Raw genomic sequence first — 26,067 nt, 5'->3', positions numbered from 1 at the left:
AGAGATTCTGGAGAAACTCTGGATTTCAGACCGTGTCTTGTGGAACAATGGCTGTATTAGCCAGGGAAAGCTAACCGCTGTCTCAGATATCCTCCAATCTCTGTGGCCTAGCACAGTAACAGTTTGATTCTCATTCACATCACAGGTAAGGATCATGCAGAGATTTTATGGGCCGGGACAGGAAATGGCATTCCCTCCCTTCTGCCCACACTGTGGCATGTGGCTCCACCTAAATGAGAAGGGTCTGGGAAATGTCATTTAGTACTGCATCCGGGAAGAGAGGGAGAAACACAGATACTGGTGAGTACCAGCTTTCTCTGCCAGTGCGAAATTTCCAGTTAAGTGTTGTGCTCCTCAGTTTCCCCAGAGACATTTAAATAGACCCTTGTTAGAAGGGCCTCGTTTCTTCTCCAAAATACACAGCTATCTTTATCAGTGGCGATGCTTATAAGCAGCTAGTTCACCTCCTCTGCCTGAGACAAACGGATCTCAGCGGTAGGTATTTCTAACATACACCACTCGGCAAACAAACTACCATGGGTTAAGTATTTAGGCTCTGAAGCTCTTGCAGGACATTACGTATTTTTTGTGTGCCACTGATCATAATAGTTGTTAACGGATCGATAAACACCATTCACAACTGTCAAGACTGGAGTAGCAAAGTACCCCTGCTATTCTCATACCTCTGGTTCAACAGTTTTATACAAAGTAAATTTCTACAGCTTGAGAACAGTCTGATTTAACTAAACTGCTATTTCTTTCTCTCCAGCCACGCCATCACAATCATGTCTGCCATCACGGGAAGTTAAGGCTGGCACCCTGTGTTTTGGCTCAGGAAACACCCTGACAACGTATGCCCAGCTCTTCTTTCATTAGTTGCCCTCTGTTTGTTCCTCATTTAATTTTATACCTTCTATCCATCTCACTGACTATCCACACTAGGATAAATACCCCAATTGTAGATGATCTACCTGGCCCTGACTCCTTGGACCTTGCATGTTAAAAGAATGAAAATTGTACAACACTCTCAAGAATGTAGTCATTGATTGGGTGTCTAACACATGCCAAAATATAATGGTGAAAAGGAAGGACACAGGCCAGCATCACAGAGTTCACTGCCTATGAGGAAAGAAACCCTTCCCCCAAAAAGCAAGCACTCCAGGAGCAGCACTGTGAGTTGTGATAAAGGCGATGAAGGAAACACACACTGTCATGTCATGTGGAATTGGTCGGAGGCTAGAAAAAGCTTGGTAGGGTCTGAGCAAGTGACCCCAGAATAGTGTGGTTGGAGCATAATGCGCAAGGATGAAAAGAGAGGGGTATGTGACGTGGTTGGAGAGACAAGCAGTGGTTGGTTCTAGCAGGGAACTTCCAGGCGCCATTGGGAGTTTAAAACCACCAAGGATTGAGTTACATCCCAGCTAATCCCACCGGGGACGGTGGGTAATGTCTGATATGGGGCATGTACGTGCACACACACATGCCCTTCAACATCCATGTATCATCACGGCCACCATAATGCTGAATCCTTGGCCAGCTAGTCCCTTTCACCACTGGCACTCAGCACCTACTAGCTCAAGAGAAGACGCACTCCAGCACCCCACCCAGTACTTCTGGCAACACTCATTTCTACAGAAATTCACCAGCCATTCCTTGATGTTCAATACCCCAGAGCAGTCTGTTCAGGGTTAGTTTCGCTAACAGCTGAGGCTGTCACACTGTTGATGTAGTATCTTGTGGGGTAAAGAGTTGGACCGTCTTGCCCGTGGAGTAGATATACTGCAAGTCTGGGCTTTTGGGGACAACCCAAATATTCCTCTATCAGCAGCCCGTAGGTGCAGCATCAAACTACTAGGGTCCCACCTAGCCAACCAGTGGCAGGACAGCAGCATTCCAATTCTCAACCCAAGTTCAATTCTGTCCATGCCAAATTGTGTTTTATGTCTCAGTGGGGCCTAGAGTAGAGTATTTTGTCTGCAAGGCTCTAAGGCTTTAGAAGTTTCTGCCCTGACTGAAGTGGACATCCGGCAGGCCCTCTGTTAGGGGGACCAGTCCCCGTGAGAACATGAGAACAACCCTAGCAAATTAAGCATGGAGACACACTGTTTGTTGGGTATCCTTCCCCTGCCTCTAGCCTCCCCAACTTGCAAAGGCGTAAATCAGGCACATCTTGAAATAAATATCCATAGTGTTTACCCTTCATATCAGGACCTTTATGACTATTTGCAAGGAATCTTTAATATTTGCTTATGAATTTGCTTCTGAGTTCACCCATGTTCCTCTCAGTACAGTCTTTGACAGAATTACTGTTACGGAGGCTTGCTTCTTTCAGGAGAGTGAAAACTACCAGTGGCCTGCCTCAGGTATTAACTGCAGAATGGCTGCTCAGTGCTGGAGCTTTGTCAGTCTTCCTTCAGTGTGATCACTGTGTGTAGTCCATTATTTCCTCATACTGTGTCAAAAAGAAGGATATTTTTCAATTGTCCTCGTGGTTGACAACCCCCAACGTGGCTCCCAGGGATCCCCACCTCCTGAGGTCCTTGCTTTTATGTCAGCCCCTGCCCCTGAGTGTTCTTGGCTGGGCTTTTTGATTCACTTCTAATGAGGAGGCTATGACAGAAATAATGGGATGTCACCTCCAAAATCAGATTCCAAAAGGACTGCGGCTGCCATCTGGGTGCCTGCCCACTCTCTCTCACTTGCTTGAAAAACCAGCTGCCATGCCGTGAATTGACTTATAGAGAGGCCCAAGTGGCAAGCAATGGAGGGAGAACTCCAGCCAACACCCAGTGGGGAACTGAGGTCCTCAGTCCAATGACCCATGAGAAGCTGAATCCTGCTAAGTGCCACATGAATATCCTTAGAAGCAGATTGTCCTCCATCCAGCCATCAGGTGGTTCCTCAGCTCCAGCTCACAGCTTCACTGACACTTCATGACAGACCCTGAGCCAGATGCACCCACATTGCAATTAATGGACACGACGAGATAATAACCGTTTGTTTTTCTGTTTTTTAATTTTCTATTTTGAACTATATATAGAATCACAGGAAACTGCAGGAATAATAGAGGTCTCATGTATACTTCACCCAGTTTACCCCAATGCGTACATCTTACATAACTACAGAACAATATCAAAACCAAAAACAAAGCCAGGTACTGTGTGTGTAGAATTCTATGCCATCGTATCCACTGTTTAGATGCATGTAACCACCCAGCAATCAAGATACAGAATTGCTCGATCAACACAAAGATGTCTGTCCTGCTCCCCTTTTACAGTCACATCCACCCCACACACCATCCCTAACCCGTGGCAACCTCTAATCTGTTCTCCATCTCTATAATTTTGTTATTTCAAGAATGTTCTACGACTTAAGTCATATAATTCATCGCCCTTTGAGGTTGGCTTTTGCAGTCAGCATCATGATCTTGATATCCATCTGTTTTTCTGTTTGTTTGTTTTAAGCCATTAAGTTTTGTAGTGATCTGTTTCCCAGCAATAGACAACTCATACTTCACTCTTGTGGGGAAAAAATGCTTCCTGATTACAGTGTGGGCTGAAAACAGATTTCCCACTGGGTACAGAAACATGAATGCTTACTGAACGCCTCTTATAAATGTCCATCATGCCACACAAATGTATAGTAACCTCAAACTCATGTTCCTAGAACTCCTATGTTCACATGATGGATGAGTCACAGAGGTTTATAATTGTGTAAAAATAAGCCAACCTTTCTTAAAATGTGTTTCACCAACAGTAGTATCATGAGAGGTGTCTCCTAAAAGAATACTCCTGGCAAGGTAAGTGTAGAGAATAAATTAAGACATGTAAATGGTTATGGTTGGTTCCTATGCATGTGTGAAAATCACCTTCTTGGAGGAAAATGAATTTCCTAATATTCTTGAGCCCCACACCTAGGGATTCAGATTCCATCATCTAAAATGGCAAGGGCTGGGATTTTCATTTTTAACAGCTTTTGAGGTGATTCTGAGGTAGCTGATTCTGAGGCAGGTGATTCTGAGGCAGGTGACCCAAACTCATACTTGGGGAGATACCATTGTTCAACCTTTTCCCCTTTGCATGAATCTTGCCAGTTTCAGAACACTCCCCATTACATTCTAGCCCTGACAGCTTAACTTTGTAATCTCTGTATTGTTCACTAAATAGTAGGAAAAAAACCAGACTGAGTCACACAGATTGGAGACATAATCGTAGCTCTGCCACGTCCTACCTGTGCAACCTTGAGATGGCTCTTAAACTGCCTCCGCTACACATTCATCTCACACAGTTGGTGTGAGGCTTTCAAAACACTGTATAAATTACGCTGGTGTACAGTAGTGACACTATAAATCTTGGCTGTTTTTTGGTACCGTTTCTTTCCTCGCTCCCATTTCAATTACTTGGAATCCTGGCTGCTCTATGGTTCCCCAGCAAACGTGTCTCTCTTTTCAGCTGCTGGTAGCCTCATGCTCTGCCATTGTGTCTGGGACACTGAGAATCACAGTGAATTTTTTGGTGATTGCTTTCACCACTGTGTTCATATAGCAGACCCATGGTATGACATTCCTCCATATAAATCATTATTTGTGGGTCAACTGCCAATAAAAATAACGGCAGGAAGTATCTAGAGCCTGGTTTTGTTTTCGAATACATTTTTCCCCTTTGTAAAGGACACCATTACTAAAACATTTTCAACAATTTCTGGGACCAGTTATGTCTTTCCAAGAGTCTCTGGTTGATAATGAAAGAATGAACATTAAGTGCTTTTACATAAGTGGCTGGGGAAAAAAATAGGAATAACCGTGTTAAGAAAAACAGTTATTTAATTATGAGCATTTTATGGCGCTGTTAAAAGTATCAGAACCCCACAGCTTGCCTTACTCACAATGCATTTCTAAATCAAGCTTATGCTGGTTTCCTTCCATTTTCAACATTTCGTTTCCTGGGCAATTTGAAAGCAGCAGGCCAGTTTGGGGATAAACATTAAAATACAAACACTTCAGCTCTCGTGATTTTGCAAAGCAGCCACACAAAGCACTTGCAGGTTTAAGTATTTTAAAAAACACACATAGTTTGAGGACTACTATATCTTAGCCTGAATAGGTGGTGGATCTGTGGCAACACATTGAATGTCAGTGCTTTTGTTATTTAACATAAAATTCGGCAACAGACCTGGCCCAGATTCAGAGGGAGGGAAAGCTGACTAGCTCCTGTCTCGTTTGATGTGCTGGTTCCCTTTAATGGAGAACCTGGTTTGTAAAACACACAGACTTGCCATTTGTGGGAGTTTCTATGGGACAGTGTTTTAGGAAAGGCAGTTGTTAAGAGCTATTGGTATCATTGTGGTTATGACTTCTGCAAACACAGTGATGGCCGAGTATACTAATAAGCAGGACTCACATATGCTTGCAATTTGCTAAAGGTTTCCCCCTCATGAACTGGCTTGATCCTCACAGCAGTTCAGTGGAGGTGAATGTTGCTACTCCCATTATAGAGATGTGGAAGCTGAGGCTCAGAGGACTTAAGCCACAGGTCCAGGGCTCCGACCTGGCAGAAAGAGAACTTGAACTCCGATGCCTGACCCAGGTATAGCAGTCGGCCTGTCCTGCTTAGTAAACAGTTCTCCAAAATGTCAAAATGATGACACATGTTGCATAAATAACGAGCTCATGTGGTAGGATCTAGTCCAACAGTTGACTTATTTGGGAGCGTGCAGTTGGTTTTAAATGTTCAAACATGCATATCCCCCACTGAACTCTTCTGTCCCCTTCAAAGCCCAGTTCCTGCTCTGTGTACCTTCCCCCGGCTCTACTAGGCAGGATTCCTCCCTTTCATTCGTTCAACAAACAGTCATATAGTACTTTTGTGCTTGGCATTGGGTTAAGCATTGGGGAGTTGGCAGTAAGAAGGACAGACATGGTCTGGTGTTTCAGGAAGTTATTGTCAAGTGGGCTGGGACAAGTATGAAACTTCACATTGCAAAAATAATTTTTTAAAATTATAATAATGATAAAGGCTACAAAGGATAAGAAGGTGGAGTTTTGAGGAAGTGCCACAGGATTGCTAAGCTAAGGGAAGTGAGAGGAGAGAGGACAGAGATGGTGGGGGATGTAGTTAAAGATCCCAAGGTGGGCTGAGAAAACAGCATGGATTATAGCTAGTGGTTTGTGTGCTCTTTTCCCCTTTAGTCTATATGGGCCTTGATGACAGGAACCATATTTTATGTATATTTCTTTCATCTCTGAGCTTATATAGAGGCTCAGTGATATTTGTAGTGGTTTTGTTGTGCCCACTGAACCAGGGAGTCAACCACGTTCTCCCTAAACCCTAAGGTTAAAGCTAGGTGATACCAAGTTTCCAGCTAATTGTTACCTGATGTTCTGGGGAGATTAAATAACTCAAAAGATTTTTTTTTTAAGTTTATTGGAGTGACCATGTTAGTAAAGTGACATAGGTTTCAGGTGTACAATTCTGTAATACATTATCTACAAATCACATTGTGTGTTCACCACCCAGAGTCAGTTCTCTTTCCATAATCATATATTTGATCCCTTTTACCCTCATCTACCACTCCCCTCCCGGTTTACCTTCTGGGTAAACTATTTTTACCACTAAACTATTGTCCGTGTCTATGAGTTTTTGTTTATTTGCCAAAAGATTCTTGTTAGTATTTCCTCAATCACTGCCTCTAGTAATATTATTATCACCATTAATAATCTTATATTTATATATTATTATGTATGTGTTTAAAGTGTATATTGTGTTCATCCATCATTTCCTATGTCAGCAGGGCTTTCTATATTTAAATAACATTAATTATTATTATTAATTAAATTAGATTAATAATATTAATATTTATAGAGCATTTATTCTGTGCTGTACCCTCTTCTAACCCCTTCATAAATATTTCCTAACTTAATCCTCACAGTAATTTTAGGACAGAATTATTATTTCTATACATTACAGGTGAGGAAACTGACAGAGCAAAAGGTTAAGTAACTTATTCAAAAACCCAATAAATAATGGTGGCATGGTTTAAACTAGGCAGTTGGCATGTGAAGCCTACCATCTCAGGCACTATTCTAAGGTACATTTCCCCATGATTTGGCTAGTCTGGAGCCTACCTAGTCCAATGGTCTTACTCAATTCTGGATTGCTGCCAAATTTTACTTCATCAAAAAAGTCACTCTATAGATGTACCATATGAATCAGCACATCTCAACATCATAACCTCAAAGGACTATTTATCCAACAGGAAAAGTTGGCATTTCCCAGAATCTATACATGAAGAGACACAATGGCTACATTCATCATATCCCACCAGTTAACCATTTGAACTGATTGACCCATTAACAAAATGGTTGACCAGTTGGCTCTTAGATTGAATAGCCTTCATGGACAACCAGAGGGTTTGAGATGTTTCAGTTAGCCAACCTGTCCCGGGGAATTCAGAGCTATTCTCATATAGCTCCAATCTTCAGCAATTCTTGATAAGCACAAAGTGAAATTTCCATTTTCTTCTCAGTTCCATTGATTGTTTTCTTTCCCTTGCAGACAGACCACAATCTTTGGATCCAGCTCTCCCCATAATGGTACACATATCTGTTCTCTCATGGATCGAAATCCATGCAGCTGGGAAGATCACACAGACTTTCATTGCCTTCCTTCTCTTTCATATCCCTGACTAGGTCAGTACTAGATTTTCCAGGACAAGAAACACCAAGACAAAAAGAAATCGTTGATCCATGCATTCACTCATTCATTCACTTATCTCCTTGGAGGGCTATCAGTGCTCACTCCATTTAATAGCATTTATAATTAACAGACTCCTTTAATTTTCACTTTATTCACACATATCAAATACTTTTGCTTTCTTAGAATTGCACTCAATCTGCATATATCTCTTGCTCAGACTTTTTCTTTGTAGGCTTTTCCTAGTTTCCTTCTTTTCTGCTATTCAATTCATCATCTTCAGAGCATCCTGCGTCTCAAGCTAGGAATGCTAGAAAATAGTCTGGCCTGGTTGCCAACAGGCTGGGTTCTAATTTGGGTTCTGATCATAAGCCAGTTACATGATGACAGCTCCTCCCATGTCTCCATCTCTTTCATCTGTAAAATGAGGTCTGGGTGGGGGACTGGATCCTCCTAAATGACCTTGCTAGCTGTAATACTGATTTTCTGTTCATATTTTTTCTGATTTTAGTTAAGTGCTGAGGTTACTTGAGGTCAGAGGAGGATAAAATATTTCCTTGTGTGACTTGATAAAATTGCAGTCAAAGGGACAGAAAAATGATCATTCCTAGCTCACAAAGACAGTGTCTGAGAAAACAAATGTCCCTTCTCTCTGGGATCCCTTAAATGAAAGCACACTGGTGGCAAGGAGAAACTGAAACTCAACTTTTGCCGTGACCACACTTGACCTGGTAGGCATGTCTTAGCCAAGTGACTGTGTCTTATCCAAGTGATTATCAACCAAGAACAGATGGAGGCAGAATTATGGGTGTCTCTGGATTTGGGTGGTTCTCCCTGATATCTATCACTTGTCAATGAATTTGTTCCTGAGCCCAGACCTGGCACTGGGTGTAGTATAAGAAACTAAAAGGACTGGTTTCATTTGTTTAATATTTTTAAAACTTTACATAGCTCCTGGCACAGCTATAATTCCTGCAGGATTGAAGGCTACCATTCTCATACACCCCAGGGCCTCCTGGGCTGTTAGCTCTCACAGGCTTTTCATTTCCTTCCATTTCTGACCCTTCAAAAGACCTATTCTGGAGCTCAGACAGGGAGAGCACATCAAAATAGACACTAATATCTGTACTTCCTGCTGCAACCACAGGCATCTATAAGAGCAGTTGGATCCATTCTTTCAAAGCCTTCCCAGTAATCTGAACCAGGAGAGAAAGTCTGGCTTTGGAGTTGACAGCCAAAGTCTCCAACAACTAGTCTACATCCCTAATTAATGTTCTTGACATGTCCCAAATTTTAAGTGGTTGGAGGTTTTAACTAAATATTGAGGAATTTTTGTGGCACAACATGACAGCCTGTTGCCAAATAATTTACACTCTCATGTTATATTATTTTTAAGCACTTTTCCTAGTATGCAAAATCCCTTAGACATGCCACCAACCAAAAGAACTAGGTTTTTCCATAAATTAAATTTTAAGAAAAGATGTTTGAAATTTTAGTTAGCATTTCTTCTCTTAAAGAATTCCAGAGAAAAATCTTTCCTTAGCATGTTTATCAACAATTAACAGTTCAGCATATTTGAGGAATTTTTTTCTGTACATAAAGATTTACTGAGATACTGAACACATTCTGATACACTATTTTATTTAATCTTTATAAAAATTCTGTAGTACAGTGATTTGTTATTTCCCTTGAAGAGACAAGAAAACTGAGGTCCAATTAGTATAGCAATTTGTACAAGTCATAGACGGAAAAATCAGCAAAGCCAGGATTCTCAAATTCTAGCCCTCTGTTTCTTTCCAGTTGACTAGTTAACACTTTTAAATGTTACCTCTTTGAGACTTTTTGTTTGGTTGGTGGGTTGATTGGTTGGTTTTGCTCTATACTCAGATGTTTTCTTGAGGCTTAAGGGAAGGACCAATGACTTCACAAATTTCCTTCCAGTCCTATGATCCTATGAGATCAACCTCTTCGTTTTCTTCTTTCCTCCCTCCCTTCCTTCCTTTTTTCCACATTTATTGAATACCTATTATGTGCTACCTGCCAAGTATCAAAAAACAAAACAAAAATATACTGCAAAAATCCCACCCGCCTTGGAAAATGTTACGATATGTTTTTCCAGTCCTATGATACTCAGGCATTTATCCAGGTATCCATAAACTGAGCAAATATTTATTGAGCATCTACTAATGTTTTATATTAGGCTCTGGAGATTCAGCAAATAATGCAAACTTTGTCTCTGAACTCATGGAGCTTACACTCGGGTGTTTCCATCTGAGTCTAACTTTATTTTGTCTTTCCTCTCCGCCTGCTTATCCTATAAGGGTTTTCCTGAATCATGAGGGATTGACTCATGAGTTTAGAGAGCATATTTTTTTAAGTGGGAATTGAAGTTATGAGATGTTCTGTCAGCCGTTCATTTCCACTTACTTGATAGTACCTATAGAAATATGGTACCTAAAGCTATGCTCATTTATTCTGTTTCTTTTCCTGTTCATTTTATTTCTATTTAACCTTCTATAAGGGCAGTTTACACCTTCCCCTATTGGTCACACTTCATGGTGACTCTACCCACCTACGCACAGTATAGGCTATAAAAATGTTCACAGAATAAATTCCAAATCCATTTCTTTGTCCCTTGGTGTTCCTATGTGTCTATAAACGTGAGGTTGTAATGCTAAAGGTTTTCTGTAATGGGCGAGCTAGTATAAATATGAATAATACATACATCCAAAACAAGTTTCCTGCTCAGGGCAGCAGATACTACCAGAGAAGGAAAATACCAGCGACTGTAACTTCTTGATAAATACAGGAAGCACTCCATTAGAAGTCATGCAACTCTCCAAAGTGGATGTTAGACTTTTCTTCCCTTCTCTACAAAACCACTGCAGAGCTAGATATGGAGGATGGGTGTGAAGGGGCAGTAGAACAAAAGTTGCCACATTTGTCTTCATCTATGCCTTCGTTTCCTTATTTTGGGTGTCTTCTTAATAGTAAAATATGCTGTACCTACACCTCTTGGGATCATTTTAACCACCCAAGAAGATAACATGTTAAAGTGTTTTATTAACACTAAAGAATATGCATATCGTCAACAAGCTTTAAATCACATATTAAGCTACAGACGAAATTTAGTATTTATTCCTACATTTTTCACGTTGTGCTGTCAACTTACCAGGTTTGTGGCCCATCCCCTCTAGGCTATGCTCCCAACTCTGATAACTGTTACATCCAGATATTAGTGCTTAATAATGGTTTAATTATCAACTATCTTCAGAGGCTAGTAGTGCTTAATGACTGGATATCATGACTCCCCCAAGTAGAGGAAATACAGTAGAACAGAGAACAGCTGACACTGTGCTTCCTACCACATGCAGAGGGGTGTCTGACCCACCTGTCTACTCCCAAGGCCAGGCTTGTTAGAAGATCACACTGTAGAATGTCGCAGAACATTCAGTGCATTGAAGTTTGAAAGGAAATGCACACAACAGTTAATGTTTTTTGCACTCTAATAGCTACACTATGTACTATTCTAAAAATCTTACACGGGTTAATTAAATCTTCCCTGCAACCCTGTGAAGGAGACATCCTCATTTTATAGATGAGAAAACTGATGCACAGAGAAGCCAGATAAATTGCTCAATGGCACTTTACTTGCAAGAAGAAGAGAATCCAGACAGTCTGAGCTCTGGGCCTACCCAGTTAGCCACCAGGCCGCACTGAGAAGCTCTGCAATGGTGGTTATGTAGTAGTCATTCCGAGTTTCCGAATTCCCCATGAGGAAAACAAAGATCCCTCACTGTGTAGACTAAAGGTACCTGACCAGTCATTTTTGTTTTTAGTGTTTTTCTTCTAGAAGGCATATTTTCATGCCTTCTTATGCCCTCTCCTGCCTTCATTTTTGGTGTATTGTGTGCCCTCTGCAATTAAACTCACCTTTGCCTAATGTATATTCGTTTCTAGGAGTCAGCCGAAGGCTAACTGTAGACAAAGGTAGATGCTTCCCACTGTGGGTTCCCAGTGCCCAGTATACACACTCCCACTGCTGCATTTATCTCCACACTGTAACCATCCCTTTGTCTGTTTGTCCAGACAGTCACCCCTTGAAAGTTGGGATGAGGCTTTTCATCTCTGTTTCATCAGTGTCTAGCGTGCTCTCTGGCACAGGTGGAGAGATTCGTATGAGCTCATCAGCTCTTAGTAGGGATAGAAGGGAACTGGGTTTATATTAATGAAAACTACATCCAGAATCAGATTCACTGACAATTCATTTCCACAATTGGAAGCAGAATTCTTAAAAAAAAAAAAAAAAAGAATTCTGGAAAGCATTAAACAGTCAATTTTCTTTTGTGGTTTTCCAAATCAGAATACTACCTGGGAGGCATATTATAAGATTTAAAAATTAAGTAATGAAATACATCACTCATTTCTGATATTCAGCACTCTGTCGGCCATGTGCAACCCGATCAAGGAGTGTGCATTTCCTGTTTCTCTCCCTTTTTCACCTCTCCTGCTCACAAAGGGAATCTTGTCCAGCCCAGGTACTAAAACATTTATGATGCAGAATCTGGACTATATGTGGAGAGGGACAGGCCCAGAAAGAGAGGACAGGAGGAAGGACTAAGTCTAAGCAACTAAGTTGATCTACATCATAAAGAGCAAGGCTACAGGGAGACCAGAGAGAGGAGAATACGCTGCCTGGCCTGGGACGGGGAATGTGGAGGGTTGCCCTGTGAAGGGCTCTGGAACAGCTGTGGCATCGATGAGGAAATTGGAATATGCGGTAGAAGTTATGAGAAATACGATATGACATGGATAGTTTTTCATTTCTATGAGAGATGTGAATAAAACATTCTTTTTTTTTTTATTTGGGGTTACTCAACTATAGTTTTTTAAACAGGACTCCTTAAGAAACAACCACTTAGGTCTCCAGGACGTGTAGCATTAGAAGCATCATTTAACTGTAGAATTTTGCACGTATCTACATGAGTGCTTTACAAAAACACTCTGAAGATAAGTCAAAAAAGTTTCTGTTTTTAATTCCACTCAAGGGCAATATCCAGGAATGAGATGAATTTACGTTATTCAAACGAATCCAGTCATGTTTTAGTATTTCTTACAGGCAGCACTCAAGGAAACTGACACTGTTCTACCCTTTAACCTAGCTTTGCTTCAGGCTACAGACATCCCACATTGAAGATCTGTGCCATTCACTGTAGAAGACTATTTCCACAATTTCCCAGGTCCTCGATCCCTTTGGGAATCCAACAAATGGAAAGAATGGATGTTTCTCAGAAAAATAAATGCACATAAGAAAATACACACAAAATTTTTCTTATACTTTGAAGAGACTCATGAATATCCTGAAGGCTTTCCATGAATCTTCCATGTATCTGTCCATGGACCCGAGCTACCACGGACGCCTACATACACTCAAGCAGCGGCAGTTATCACCGACTGCCCCTAGATGGATGCATGTACCCACCAAGTTTAACATTTCATCTTACTTCCTGTCTCAAATAAGCCACAACTATGGCTAAAGTAACTCAGGAAATCTGGAGTTTTGCTGAACCCCAATGTGATTCTGGTATCTAGAAATCCCAAACTGGATCCTTTCACTTGGGACTGGAGACCACAGAATCTCTCAGTGGGCTAACAAAGACAAATGTTGGTCTTTATCATTTCTGCGATGATTTAAAGTCACTGTCCTGCCTTGGGCATTGTTTAATAATTCATCTACAGTTTGCTATGGCAGGTTTGTGAGAAACAGGTGAGCTCTTTCGGTAAGAAGGGTCACCCGTGAAGGGAGAGGTGGTTAGAGGAGGTTGGAGATAACAGGTTTCCTCAAATTTCCTGGACAAAAGCCCTCGAGGATACTCGTGCTACTATACCAAGTACTCTCTGTAATTGATGAGTGGTTTTCAAAGCCATCCCCAGCTGAAGCATTTTGCAATAATCTACTTAGGCAGTACTTACTTGCTGCCAATAACTCCCATAATTCAGACTGTCTGCCTGAATCATCCCACAAGGAATGTAAGTAAAGACTTCTTCCTCCCTCTTTCTACGTCCTCACGCTCACTCATCTCTTCCTCAGGAACAGGCCAGCACTACTGAGGACCAGCTAAATTCATCTCCAGATCTGACTGCCAAACGAAACGCTAAAATTCCCTCCACCCCTTTGAAATAACATAACAATTCCAACCAGATGTCAAATACTTTTAGCGTACAATGTCTCATATCTTTCTACATTCCTCTAATCATTTTATACGGAGAATATTTATAAAAAATATTTTGCACTTAAGAATGATACAACATGGCTGTTTTTTCCTTAACTGAAGCATGAGTCTTTAATTTCCAATAAGTATGAAAAACAGCACTTAACATACTATTAGGCCACAGTAATACCTCCGTAGTGTGTTATATAATTGTATTTATACTATATAATAAAACAAGGTTTGAGTAAGAAACAAAAATATGTTAAGTGTGTGTTACGCTCCTGCTACTCTACCATAGCTGAGGGCTGGATTTTCTTCTTAAGAGACAGGACTGGAAGCAAACATATCAACATCAAGCAAAATAACCCCATCATTTTCATCAAAACAAGATCGAAGAGGGTAAACTTTAAAAAGCATGTGAGAGGAAAGAAAAAATTATATCACTATCCAGAAGAAGAACATTCAGAATACAATCAATGCAACTGAAAACAAAGGGTTCAACTTCTGCACATAATGTCAGGAGGTAGTTAAATCTCATCAAGGATAATTTCTTCCATATTAACCCCACCATGAGTGTATGTGAGAGTTAGGACCCAACATCTGTGAATACTTTACTCCTTTCAAGTTGAGAGGAATACATTTCCTTTTGCTTCTACCTTCAAGGGAACACCACCCAGAGTGTCTTCGGACACCCTAAGGGAGAGAACTGAAAACCCCACCCTGCAATGGACACTGTCATTCTGTGTGCTGCGCAGTATCTGAAACCCATTCCTCCTCAGAGAATCCCTCCCTCTGGGGCAAAGCAGAACTAGGGTGTCACTCTAGAGACCGCAAATTCCTGACACTCATTTTACAAGCCTGACTTGCATCTAGGTCTCAGCCCACGACTTGGGCTTTAGCAATCTGATTCCTGCTTCCTGGACTCAGTCTTTAACATTGCAAAGCTGAAAAGCAAAGGTCCTAGAGACAAGTCCCAGGCAGTAGAGGCTGTGGCACACAGATTAATTAGTTGGGAGCAGCAGCAGCAGCAACTGTGCTGATGGTGGAGGGTGTGGGGCTCCAGCTGCAGAGTGGTGCAAACTGCAATGACCAGCATGTCACGGATGTGGCAGTTCTGACACAGGGGTCCAGCTCCATGGAGTGATCTAGAGCGTTGTTTCCGGTTCTCATGCCTTCCGGCCTTGATCTCTTGCAATCTAGGCTCCTCTGAAACTAGCTGTGCACTAAGTGTCATCCTCTTGTCTAGAGGTTTAGTAAAGCAAGTCGTTGGAACTCATGCAGCACTGCGACCCTACCTGGCATCTCTTTGCATCATTAAAAAATATTTTTAATTGGATATAATTTCAAACTTACACAAAATTACAAGAGCAGTTCAAAGAATTCCTAGAAACCCATCAGTCACCTTCCCAATGTGAGTGAATATTACTCTACATTGCTTTACTCTTGTGTGTGTTTGTGTGTGTGTGTGCAATTTTTCTACACTGTTTAATATAATAGTACGTCGCAAACATAGCTTTTCCCTAAAATATCATTGTGCATTTGCTAAAAAGAAATGCTCTTACATAACCACAGCACAATTTTCAAAAGTTTATACAGATATGTTATCTAATCTGCAGACTTTATTCAAAATTTGCCAATTGTCCTAATGTCCTTTTATAGCCAAAGAAAATTCAAGATCATTCTGAAACTATTTAGTACATTTTAAATAAATGTATTCCCTGCCAAAATCAGCTTGAGTTGTTTTCTGTTATGTGTGCTAGATAAGCCAATTAGACTTACACACACACACACACACACACACACACACACACACACACACACAAGGTAGGGGCAGAGAGAAGCAAGGACTCCAGTATGCTGGGCTGGCAAGTTGTTGAACTATTTTATGCTGAACTCTTGAGACCATCTACTGGAATGGAAATCATAGGGGTTGTTCAGAAGGTTGCAAACGTCAGCAACTTCTCGTAGTTATCCAAAGGATCCCTTAAGAAAGAGACATAAGGAAAACGGCCCTTCTCCTTTCTCTAGACACGGCTATGTCTGAAGTGATACCTGCGGTTCTAACAGCCATTTTATGACCAGAGGGGGACAAGTCTGATGGCAAGGGCAGTCCTCTGAGTGCCATAAATGTGGAAATGATGGAGCCTCCAGAATATGGCTACACCATCCTACCTCTGGACTTTTAGCTCTGTGAGATCTGTTTTCTTCTTATTTAAGCCAGTTTCTGTCACAGTTTTCTATTACATGCAGCTGTAAACACCCTAAAGATAAACATACCCAGTTAAGCGACTCCAGCTCTGTGTTGACATTTTGTTTGATGTTCTCATAAATAGAAAACTAGAGAAGGTGTCATTATCCTCTACTCTATCATGAAGCTAGTTTCCTAGATGCTCCTAACATGGTATTTCCTTTTTTAAAGCATCAGAGAGGAGGAAATAAAATATTTAAACCACCAACGATATGTAAAATACCACTAGTGAAAATAACATGAAGAAGGCTCTTAAAGTGAGCTTCTCGGTGTTCATGCATAAATAGATAAAATATCCCATCAGCATTAATTTAAGACTTAATAGGACTAAGTTAAAATAGTCCTATGCTATCGATGAGGAAACAGAGGTTTGCCAATTTCATCAAGGTCAGAGATCTTAAACGATGGAATTTAGATCTTAAATGATGGAACCGAGGCAGTCCAGCTCCACTGCTGGTCCCTTTTTCATAATTGGGCCAAAGTGATGACTCCCCTCAAGGAAAAACTAATCTAACAGGTCAAGTGGAACTGAAAAATAGGTATGTGTGTTGAGGGAGGAGGGCAGGTAAGAATATTATTTCCAAATTTGAGATGAGATGCCCTCAAGGAGACTGCAAGGGGTGGGGCAGGGGGTGTCTGTTTGCAGGAAGGAGGTTGACAGCCTCCATCAGCCCTGACCCCCTGACCTACTCCAGGGCCACCATCACCACCCACTCACCTCCTCAGATGGAGGTGGCTGGCACAAAGAGGAACCCTAGGGGAATTATAATGTTTGTCAGAGGAATTGTTATGCTGGACAAAAACCTCTCACAGAGCAGCTAGGGCTCATTTTCTAGAAAATGAACCCAAGACACTTGTTCTATTATATCCCTGACCCACTCCCTTGTGCTTCAGAGGAGAAGATAGGCTTGCGAACTGCCCAAAGGTGGGGAAATGCCTGCTTATCTTAATGGAGTTCGTGACCCTCGCTGGGTTCTACAGAGGCGCCATCCTCACCCGACCTGCTCACCGGCAGCCTGATCCACCAGTCTCAAGGCCAGGCCTGGATAATTCTTCACGGAGAAGCACAGAGGTATGTTTCTATCACTGATGCTCCATCTCTTGAAACATCAGTTATCTGAGTTTTACACATGTTGACTGAAAAGGATGAGTGTTTGCTAGTGAGGGTTGGGGCAGGAAGGGCCATCTGCTTATTTAGGTTAAACATGTGGCTTCTACCTTAGAGCAAATGGATGTAGATATTATCTTTCCAACATAGTTCAACTCATCTTCCCAGGATTACGTGACCGTGACGGTTTCCATAGTTAGCCGATCAATGTCGGGGAAGAAATAATAAAAGCTACCTTTGTGATATACTTACCTTCGGCCAGGCCCTGAGCTTAGCACTTTGTATACATTATATCAATCCTGCCCTAACAAAACTCTGGTAGGAGATTGTCATCCGCAGATAACAGATGAGGAAACCGAGGCTCTAAGAGTTTACGTAACCTTCCCACAGTCCACAGTTAGTGAGTATTTATCACCAGAGATGTCAACGTGCGTCCAAGATCCAGCTGATCTATCAGGATGCCACTTCTTAATATCACTGACAAAAAAGTATCATAACACAAACACACACTGTTCCATAATTAGTCTCCTTTCTAGTAGGATCAAACGCTGGTGGGGCCAGGGGTCGGGGGAACGTGGTACCATGGATGTTCAGGAGAGAGAAAAGCAGGAAACGGAATGTAAGGCACTAATCAACCTTCAGCATCGGGCTTCCTTCCTACAGAAATATTTCCACTTGGTTTTCAGAATACCCTCACTCCTGATTGTCCTCCAACTTTAACCTTGCACCTTCTCAATTGCCCTTTCTGGTTCCTTCTCCTCTGCTAATCCTGAATTCTATCATCCACCCTCTTTTCTCTCCAAATTCTTTCTCTAGGGGATCTCATCCTCTTCTAAGGCCTAAAATAACATTTTTGTACTGGTGATTCATTAAGTCTCTCTCTCCAGCTCTTCACATTCCCCTGGGCTCTAGATGTATATATCCAACTGCCTACTTGATGTGGCCTCTTTGGCTGTCTAATACACTTCTCAAATTTAGTTCGTCCAGAATAAAATTCTTCATTTACCCCCAGCTTTCTTCCTTATCACAGTTAATGGTATCACTACCACTGAGTTTCTTCGGCCAAAAAACATTTTCTCACTTTTCCTCACTCCTCCCAAACAGTCTATCTGCCAATCTTGCCAGTTCTTATTTCCAAAGTATTTTCAGCATCCCATCGCTTATCACCATCTCTATTGCTACAGCCCAAATCCAAGTGACCAATATCTGACACCTGGGCTGCAATGGGCTGTTTGCATCCTTCCCCTCCACACAGCAGCCGGCAAGAGTGAGCTTGTTAAAGCCAAAAACAGATCAAATCTATCTACTACTTAAAAGCCTCCCATGGTTCCACTGGGTTTAAAGTAAGACACAAACTCCTCAACATGTGCAACAGAGTTGTACCTGACACGTCCTGTGCCAGTCTCTCAGGCATGGCCCTTACCTCTCTCCTCACCATTCTCCTGCAGCCCTGGCATTCATTCTATCCTTCCAACTCACTGAACTCGTTCAAGCCGCTGGTCCTTTGAATCTGCTATTCCTTCTACACAGAATTTCCTTTCTGCAGATTTCCTATGACTACCCTTTTCCCCTCACTTGAGCCTCAGCTCAAATGCCACCACCTTAGAATGACTTTCACTGGCCACTGTGGCGAAATTTTCTTCCTCCACGTTTCACTACGTCCTTTCACCCAGTTTGATCATTTTTAAAGCACTTACATTATGCGATAAGTGTTATTTTGTGTTCACCCTTTGCTGTGTGTCTCTGCTCCCAGTAATGAATGAAAGCAAAAAGAAAGCAGCCCTGTCCAAAAGGAAGAGTCCCAGTCAAAGAGCAGCTGAGCTCATTGGTGCTACCAGGGAGGTCAAGCTGCTACAGAGATTGGACAAACGATCTGATATCCCCTCATGGTTGAGCAATCCACCAATACTGAGTAACCAAGAAACACTCACATTAAAATACTGGTATCTGGAGTCTCCAGACTTGGGGAATAATATGTTCTGGTTAGAGAACGCAGATCTCCTAGCTGCTTAAGTAAATGTCCAATTTTAAATTAATAAATCGGCACTGTTACCCATCATCTCTTACAAGTCTGAATGGGTATTCCAGTTGCGTGGGACAAAATCTTTTGATGAGAATCAAATTTCAGGGGCCTACAAAACTGATGACTAGATCTCTCCCATCTTAGTCAATATAAATAAAAGTGCCTAGAATTGGAGTAATAACACTGTTTCGAAAACCTAAAGTGTACAGCACTGGCTTGGTGATCAGGTGTTCAGGAGCAAGGGATCTCTGGTTGCAGCTGGAAAGATGGCAATCTACTCGCAGATTACCTATTTTGAAAAATTGTGACCTGTGATAACTTAAAAAGAAGGTAACATACTTTGTGAACTTGTAGCTTGGCAGGAAGTGATTGGGAAACAGACCTGTTCTGGCAGGTGAGGACTGCTGTTGGCTGCCTCTGATACTACAATGAAAAGACGGAGCTAAGAATAGAATTAACTGACTTGTAAGCAGTATGGAAAGTAACAAAGGTCGTCCAGAAAACTTGGAGATTTGCAGAATTGGAAAAGGCAATTATTTCTTATACCAGTTGGTGAAAGACTCAGAGATTAGAACTCAGCCTACGTCCAGGAATAAATCAAGGCTATGGTTTTCACACCCACTGTTAAACTTCTGAATGAGTTAAGATGGCACTTAGATCGCCTTTCATTTGGACAAAAGAGTACAAACAAAAAAGACTGAAGTTGTAGCTCTTCCAATGAAGTCTGGTTGGCTTCAGATACCTGCAGTTCTAATGAAACAGAGAGAGGTTATGTCTCAATCAAGAACTGTGGATGTGGCTACTGACACAAGGAGCTGACCAAAATCAACTAGAAAGAGAAGCTCATTAAATTTCTGAGAAAGTTGGACAGCCAAAGGAACAATGAACCTCTAAAAATGTTTGTGGCAGTTCTGTGTAGTCTAAAGACAGAAACTTTAACAGTGGGGCTTGTAAACTTCTATGAGCCAGTTGCAAGCTAAGAAAGCATCTTATCCTTGAAGGAAGGTACATTCTATGATGCACTTTTCAGCTACAGCCAAGGCAAATCATAAGAAAGGAAAGACCCCCTAAAGGGCAGAGCCAAGGGTCCTGGAAAACAATGGACTGAAGAACCCTTACCAGAGCCCAATCAGAACCTAATCAAGAAACTTTCCTCCCCCCGCCACCTCCCCTCCCCAACTAAGGGGACTGGAACCTGTGGTCAGACTTCAGAACTGGTATGAACCAGTGACTTCCCCTTTCCCAACGGGAATGTTGTAGACACCCTACCCCTATGCTACCTTCTGACCTAACTGTGAGGGGAACAGCCAGTTTGAACCTATTTTTTCATTTGGTTTAAAGTCAAGAAGAGCCACATCCCGGTCATCACACACCACCTAGAAATCATGGGCTTCAAGTTTGATATGCTGACCAGGTAGGACTTTGGAGGTGTCTCCCCAGGTACAGACTGAGTTGAATATTCATGACCTTGAGTGGTATCCTTAGTGCTGCCCACCAAATATTTCTAATTCTCTCATCCCCTATTACATGGGAGGATGGTAATTCCTTGCTCCCTTTTGGGTTGATGGAGCATATGACTAGATCTGGCCAATGAGTTGTGAGCAGAAGTGGTATCTTTTACTTCCATGTTAGAACATTTAATGCCTAGTGTGAAAAATTCCGGAGCTCTTTCCCATATGGCACAGTGATCAGTATTGGTGCTGATGCTTGCTCCACCTTGGACCCTGAGCTACATATGTAGAGCTTCCCGGTGGACTCACAGTAGCCACATAGCTATATATCATTTTAAGCCACTGAAATTTTAGAGTTATTTGATTATTAGAGGCAATACCTGAGCCTCTGGTGAACTCGTGTCTTTAACATCCTTTTAACACTTATTTTATCATCTTATTACAATGGATTAATACTCTAGGCACTGTTTTATGACCAGCTTATAAAGCAGTCTCATGCGTTTTTTTGGTACCATTTATGTATTTCTCTAAAACCTCATCATGTGTGACTGCCTAATCATCCATAGAAGGGATGTAATGTAATTTTTACTCAATCCCATATTGATAAACCTAAATGAGCCAGTTTGAGCCTTTAGTATAAATAATATAATGTATATTCATATATTAATAGCTAAATCTTAATAGTAAGTTCATATGATTTCTAATTCTTATTAAAATTTGTGGATCAAAGCCTATGCAAAATTTTGAATATTTTAGCATTTATTCATTTACTGAAGTTGAATTTTAGGCTTTAGGGATTCAGTAGTAATCAAGCTGCACAAAGCTTTCCTGAAGCATATTATCAAACTGTTTTCAGGAAACGTGTACCAATGTCCTCCATGACACACTGTCCTGCCAACAAAGTTGGCGTGCCCAGCTTCCCACACCCTCAGCCATATTGTGTAAGAGCACAGAAAGATCCCGCCGTCCATAACATCATCTACTCAGCACATCCCACCCGTACTTGAAGACAAAGAGAATGACAGTAACTCCGCATCACAGTCTAAGCAGAACACACCTGTTCATTTTCAGAAGTGTACATCCAAAACTAAAATGAGTAGTTGACAGAACCTGCTCTATCAACTTGGAAAAAAAAGGGCAAATCCTATATGTTCACGGTGCTTTGTTTAGTCCACTTTATAGCACTTCTTCCACTATACAATTTTTTTTCCACGTCTATTTCCCCTGAAAGATTATCAGATGCTTGAAAAAGAACAAGCAAGAATGTTTAAGAAAGTGTTAAGGTAGCCCATTACTCAAGCCAGGTCTTCAAGAGATAAAGGGCCAGTCACATCTCCACTTATACTCCACTGGTTCACTTCCTCAGTCACAACAGACAATGAATGTCCATGTTTTCCCCTGTTCATCTCGTCCCACTTCACTGAAAGACAAGTTAACTATGCAAATAAAGGCAGTGATTATTGTGCAATTGAAAGAGCCTGGCCATACTAATGGGTCCATCTTCTACAGACTCATAAAAATGAAGTTGGAGAGATACCTGAAGGCTGGCATTATTTTTGCAGATACAAATTTTCTCCTTACTTTGTAAGAAACTAGAAAGGAAAAAAAAAGTAAAAAGCTACAGATTCTTTTTCCATACTAATTCCACATGCAATGGCAATACACAGTGATGGTATAGGACAGAATTGAGTACGTCACATGGATGGAAGTTAAATCCAATACAAAACCTCCTGCCCTGAAAATTCACCGGCAAATTTGTATGATGAAGCTTTAGGCAAAGTTATTTTTTTAAGGCTCTCAAGGGAGATTTCTGGGGAGAGCCTAAAAGGAATATGATTCTAATGCTTTATAAGGAAAATATTATTTTTCAATAAGATATAAAATATTTACTGTCTGCCAGTGATGGTGTTCTGAGTGATTTGCAGATATTACTGTTACAGCACAGTGTTTAAGGATGCATTTCATCCTACATGTACAGTAACTTGAGCAGTACATCAAAATCTTTAAAAAAAAATATATCCAACCCTAGTGGAGTACAAATTGAGAATTTCCGAAAATAAGTGCATGGATATCCTTACTATTATTAGTTTTCTGTGGGTTTTTCAAATATCCTCATTTAGATTTGCCCACCAAACTCGTAAATTTTGATCAAACATCAGGAAGTGGTGTGTAATATGAAGTATGAAAAAGGAAACATGATACACTTACTGCCATATTTATTTGATTTGCCAGAATGGTTTTTCCTTTTGGGTTCCTTGCTGGGTTCTTGAGGAATAATCTGTCTTTCTTTACAGCGGGAATACAGTGTATATATCTTCCAAAAACCTAACTTACCCTTTAGTCTCTTAGTAATAGAAAAGAATTTCTTCGGCAGCATTCAACCTTCTTACATAGATGGCTTTGACCTCATTGACCCAATCTCCTCCCAGCAGCAGTCCACAGAGGCCCTCTGCTCCACTCAGGGCCACCATGTTTGTTGATCCTTATCTAACTTAATTGCCTCACTTTCTCTTCTCTTCTGCCTCAGCTCCCTCCTCTTGCATTTATTTCTTTTATTTGTCATTTCTAGAATATCTTCTCGCTACCATTTGGATCCCAAATTCTGTATTTCCTTGAAGTCAAGCTCACTTCTACCCTCCAATATTCCCTTTATCTTGATCAATAATGGATATTCTTCAAAGTCCTATAGACCGGACATGTCTGATAATACCACACTTGCTTACATGATGACTTGGGATTGTTCATTCTCTAATTTTTTAGGTACATAAATATGTCTGACTTACCCAACTGGTAAACGGAAAAATTACTGGACTAGGAAATAGTGTCCTGTAGCCCATTATATAATTCTTTGAGTGTTACATTATGCAAATCACTGAACAACTGTTTCTTTGTCTCAAAAAAAGAGTGTTGAATTACATCATCTTTGAAGTACCTTCACACCTGACATTGTATAAATCTTCAAGGGTAAGAATTACCTCTTGTTTCCCTTATACTTTCTATAACATTTATTACAGAGCTAGACAAATAGTTGTTTAATAAATGTAATTTAATAAATTTAGTAAGTGACTATTGGTAGATGGATAAATAACAGGTGGGTAGGTGGGTGGATAGATGAGCAGATATAGTCCTGTGATCTTATCTACTTCATAATCCCTCATTTCCCTGAACCAGCTAAAGTAAAAATCATCAAATATTTAATTTTCTCTTTCTATTCTGATAGCATATTTTACTAATGAATATTACTCTTTCTTCTGTTGTTGGCTTCCCAAATCTGCTCTAATAAAACTCTCTGCTTTCCTTCAGAATAGCCTTTGTAATTTACCTGCTCCAATGAATACATCTAGTTGTTTTTACAACTTTAATTACTAAAAAAGAAAAGATCCAATTCAACACTGAGAAATGTTATGATTTTTAAAAAATGACTGGTTCTTATGAGATGAGATAATGTTGCATAACCAAGACTTGAAATTTGATTCTCATCTATGGTAACTCTGGCTGCTTCAATTTTGTGAAATCATTTTCATCAACAATTTGACAGAGAAGGCAAAAGAAAATGATTTTGTGTCTTCTAACAGCTGCAGATTTGAGAGCAGAGAGTAAATGACAGGAGTATATTTGGATCACAGTGTGAAGATGTACTTAATTTTCTTCCAACACTCATTCTCACCCCCATTTTGAAGACACAAGAATTAATTCCCATGTACACAAACCAGACTCAGATTTCCATGTGATTTACTGCTTTCAATTCCCAGGAAAATGTGCCTGTTGATGAACCTACACAAAAGTTCCATCAAGGAATCTTTTTTGGAAGATCAGGATCTTTTGTGCAAGGATTGAAACATTGTTTTTTCAGGAGTCTCTTCTTTTGTTGATCACCACACCCCCCTCTAGTTTTCAGAAGCTATTCTATAATAGAGCACACATCTCCTTATCAGGGTGACTGGTCAGACAGAACAGTAACGGTTATTATCACCTAAACCCTTAACCCAAAATTCCAACCTATAAGATGATGCTCCTTCTCACTTTTACAACATCCCACGTCAGGCACAGCTAAGATATCTCTATCTACTCTGAAATCAAGATATTTCATGATGATGGAAGTAGGGACCATATAGTCTAAGTTTTTCATGAGCATTCCAATTTGAAACGTTGTATACAACCATTACCCACGTACATACCTACTTCTCAGGTCATACTTTAATTTTTAGTTTAGTCATATGGTCACCACAGCTGTGGGTCATAAACTAATTTTAGTAACGATCCTGCCAATACAATTCTCAGACTTGTAATCACTCAACAAACATCTTTCAGATAGACATTTAGTCATTCAATAAATATTTATGCACTCAGCAAACATTTACTGTGTGCCAGGTCCTGTATAATGATTTGGAGATACAGTGATGAATAAGATATAGTACCAGCCCTTTAGGACAGAGGTCAGCAACCTGACTCTGTAAAGGGCCAAGTGGTAAATATTTTAGGCTTGTGAGCCATATGGTCTCTGTTGTAACTGCTCAAATCTGTTGCTATAGTGGAAAAGAGCCACAGACAATATGTAAGTGAATGAGCCTGGCTGTGTTCCACTTAACCTTTATTTCCAAAGACAGGGGCAGACTGGATTTGACCCACTAGTCATAGTTTGATGACTCCTGCCCTAGTTGTTTAGAGTAGGCCAGTTCCATCCAACAGGAATATGCCACGAGGCACGAATGTGAGCCATATACATACTTTAAAATTTTCTAGCAGGTACATTTTAAAGTAAAAGGCAACAGGTGAATTTGAATTTTCATAATATGTTCTTTTTTACTTGATATGTCCAAAATACTATCATTTCAACATGTGACCGGCATTTAAAAAGTACTAATTAAAACATTCTGCCCTTGTTTGTTCTATGTCTTTGAAATATGGTTATTTTATCCTTACAGCACATCTCAATTAGTCCTATCTAGAGTTCAAGTGCGTCATAGATACCACGGATAGTTCGTGACCACCATATTCGACAGCCCAGGTCTAGACAGTTGAATAACCAGATAATTGATAGGGAGAAGCACAAGGTAGTTTGAGGGAACATGAGGAGGAAAAGCCAACTTCATCCCCAGGATGGTTGTGGCTGGTGGTCAAGGAAGATGTCTCAAAGGAGTCATCCTGTGGGATGAACGGGTGTGCCTTAGGGGAGGACCATCAGGAGGACTCTGGACAGAGGGAGAGATATGTATGAAAGCCTGGAGACAGGGAAAGGTACAGCTTCTTGCAGAATTTAAAGCAGCTTAGTACGCACAGAGGCAGGGTACAGCGTGTTCACCCTGAGCTCAGGCAGTGACAGTGGAAATGGAG

The sequence above is a fragment of the Rhinolophus sinicus genome, linkage group LG12, assembly GCF_036562045.2.
Source record: "Rhinolophus sinicus isolate RSC01 linkage group LG12, ASM3656204v1, whole genome shotgun sequence".
Taxonomy (NCBI): Eukaryota; Metazoa; Chordata; class Mammalia; order Chiroptera; family Rhinolophidae; genus Rhinolophus; species Rhinolophus sinicus.
The sequence above is the reverse complement of the archived record's forward strand: the minus strand, read 5'-3'. Positions refer to the sequence as shown.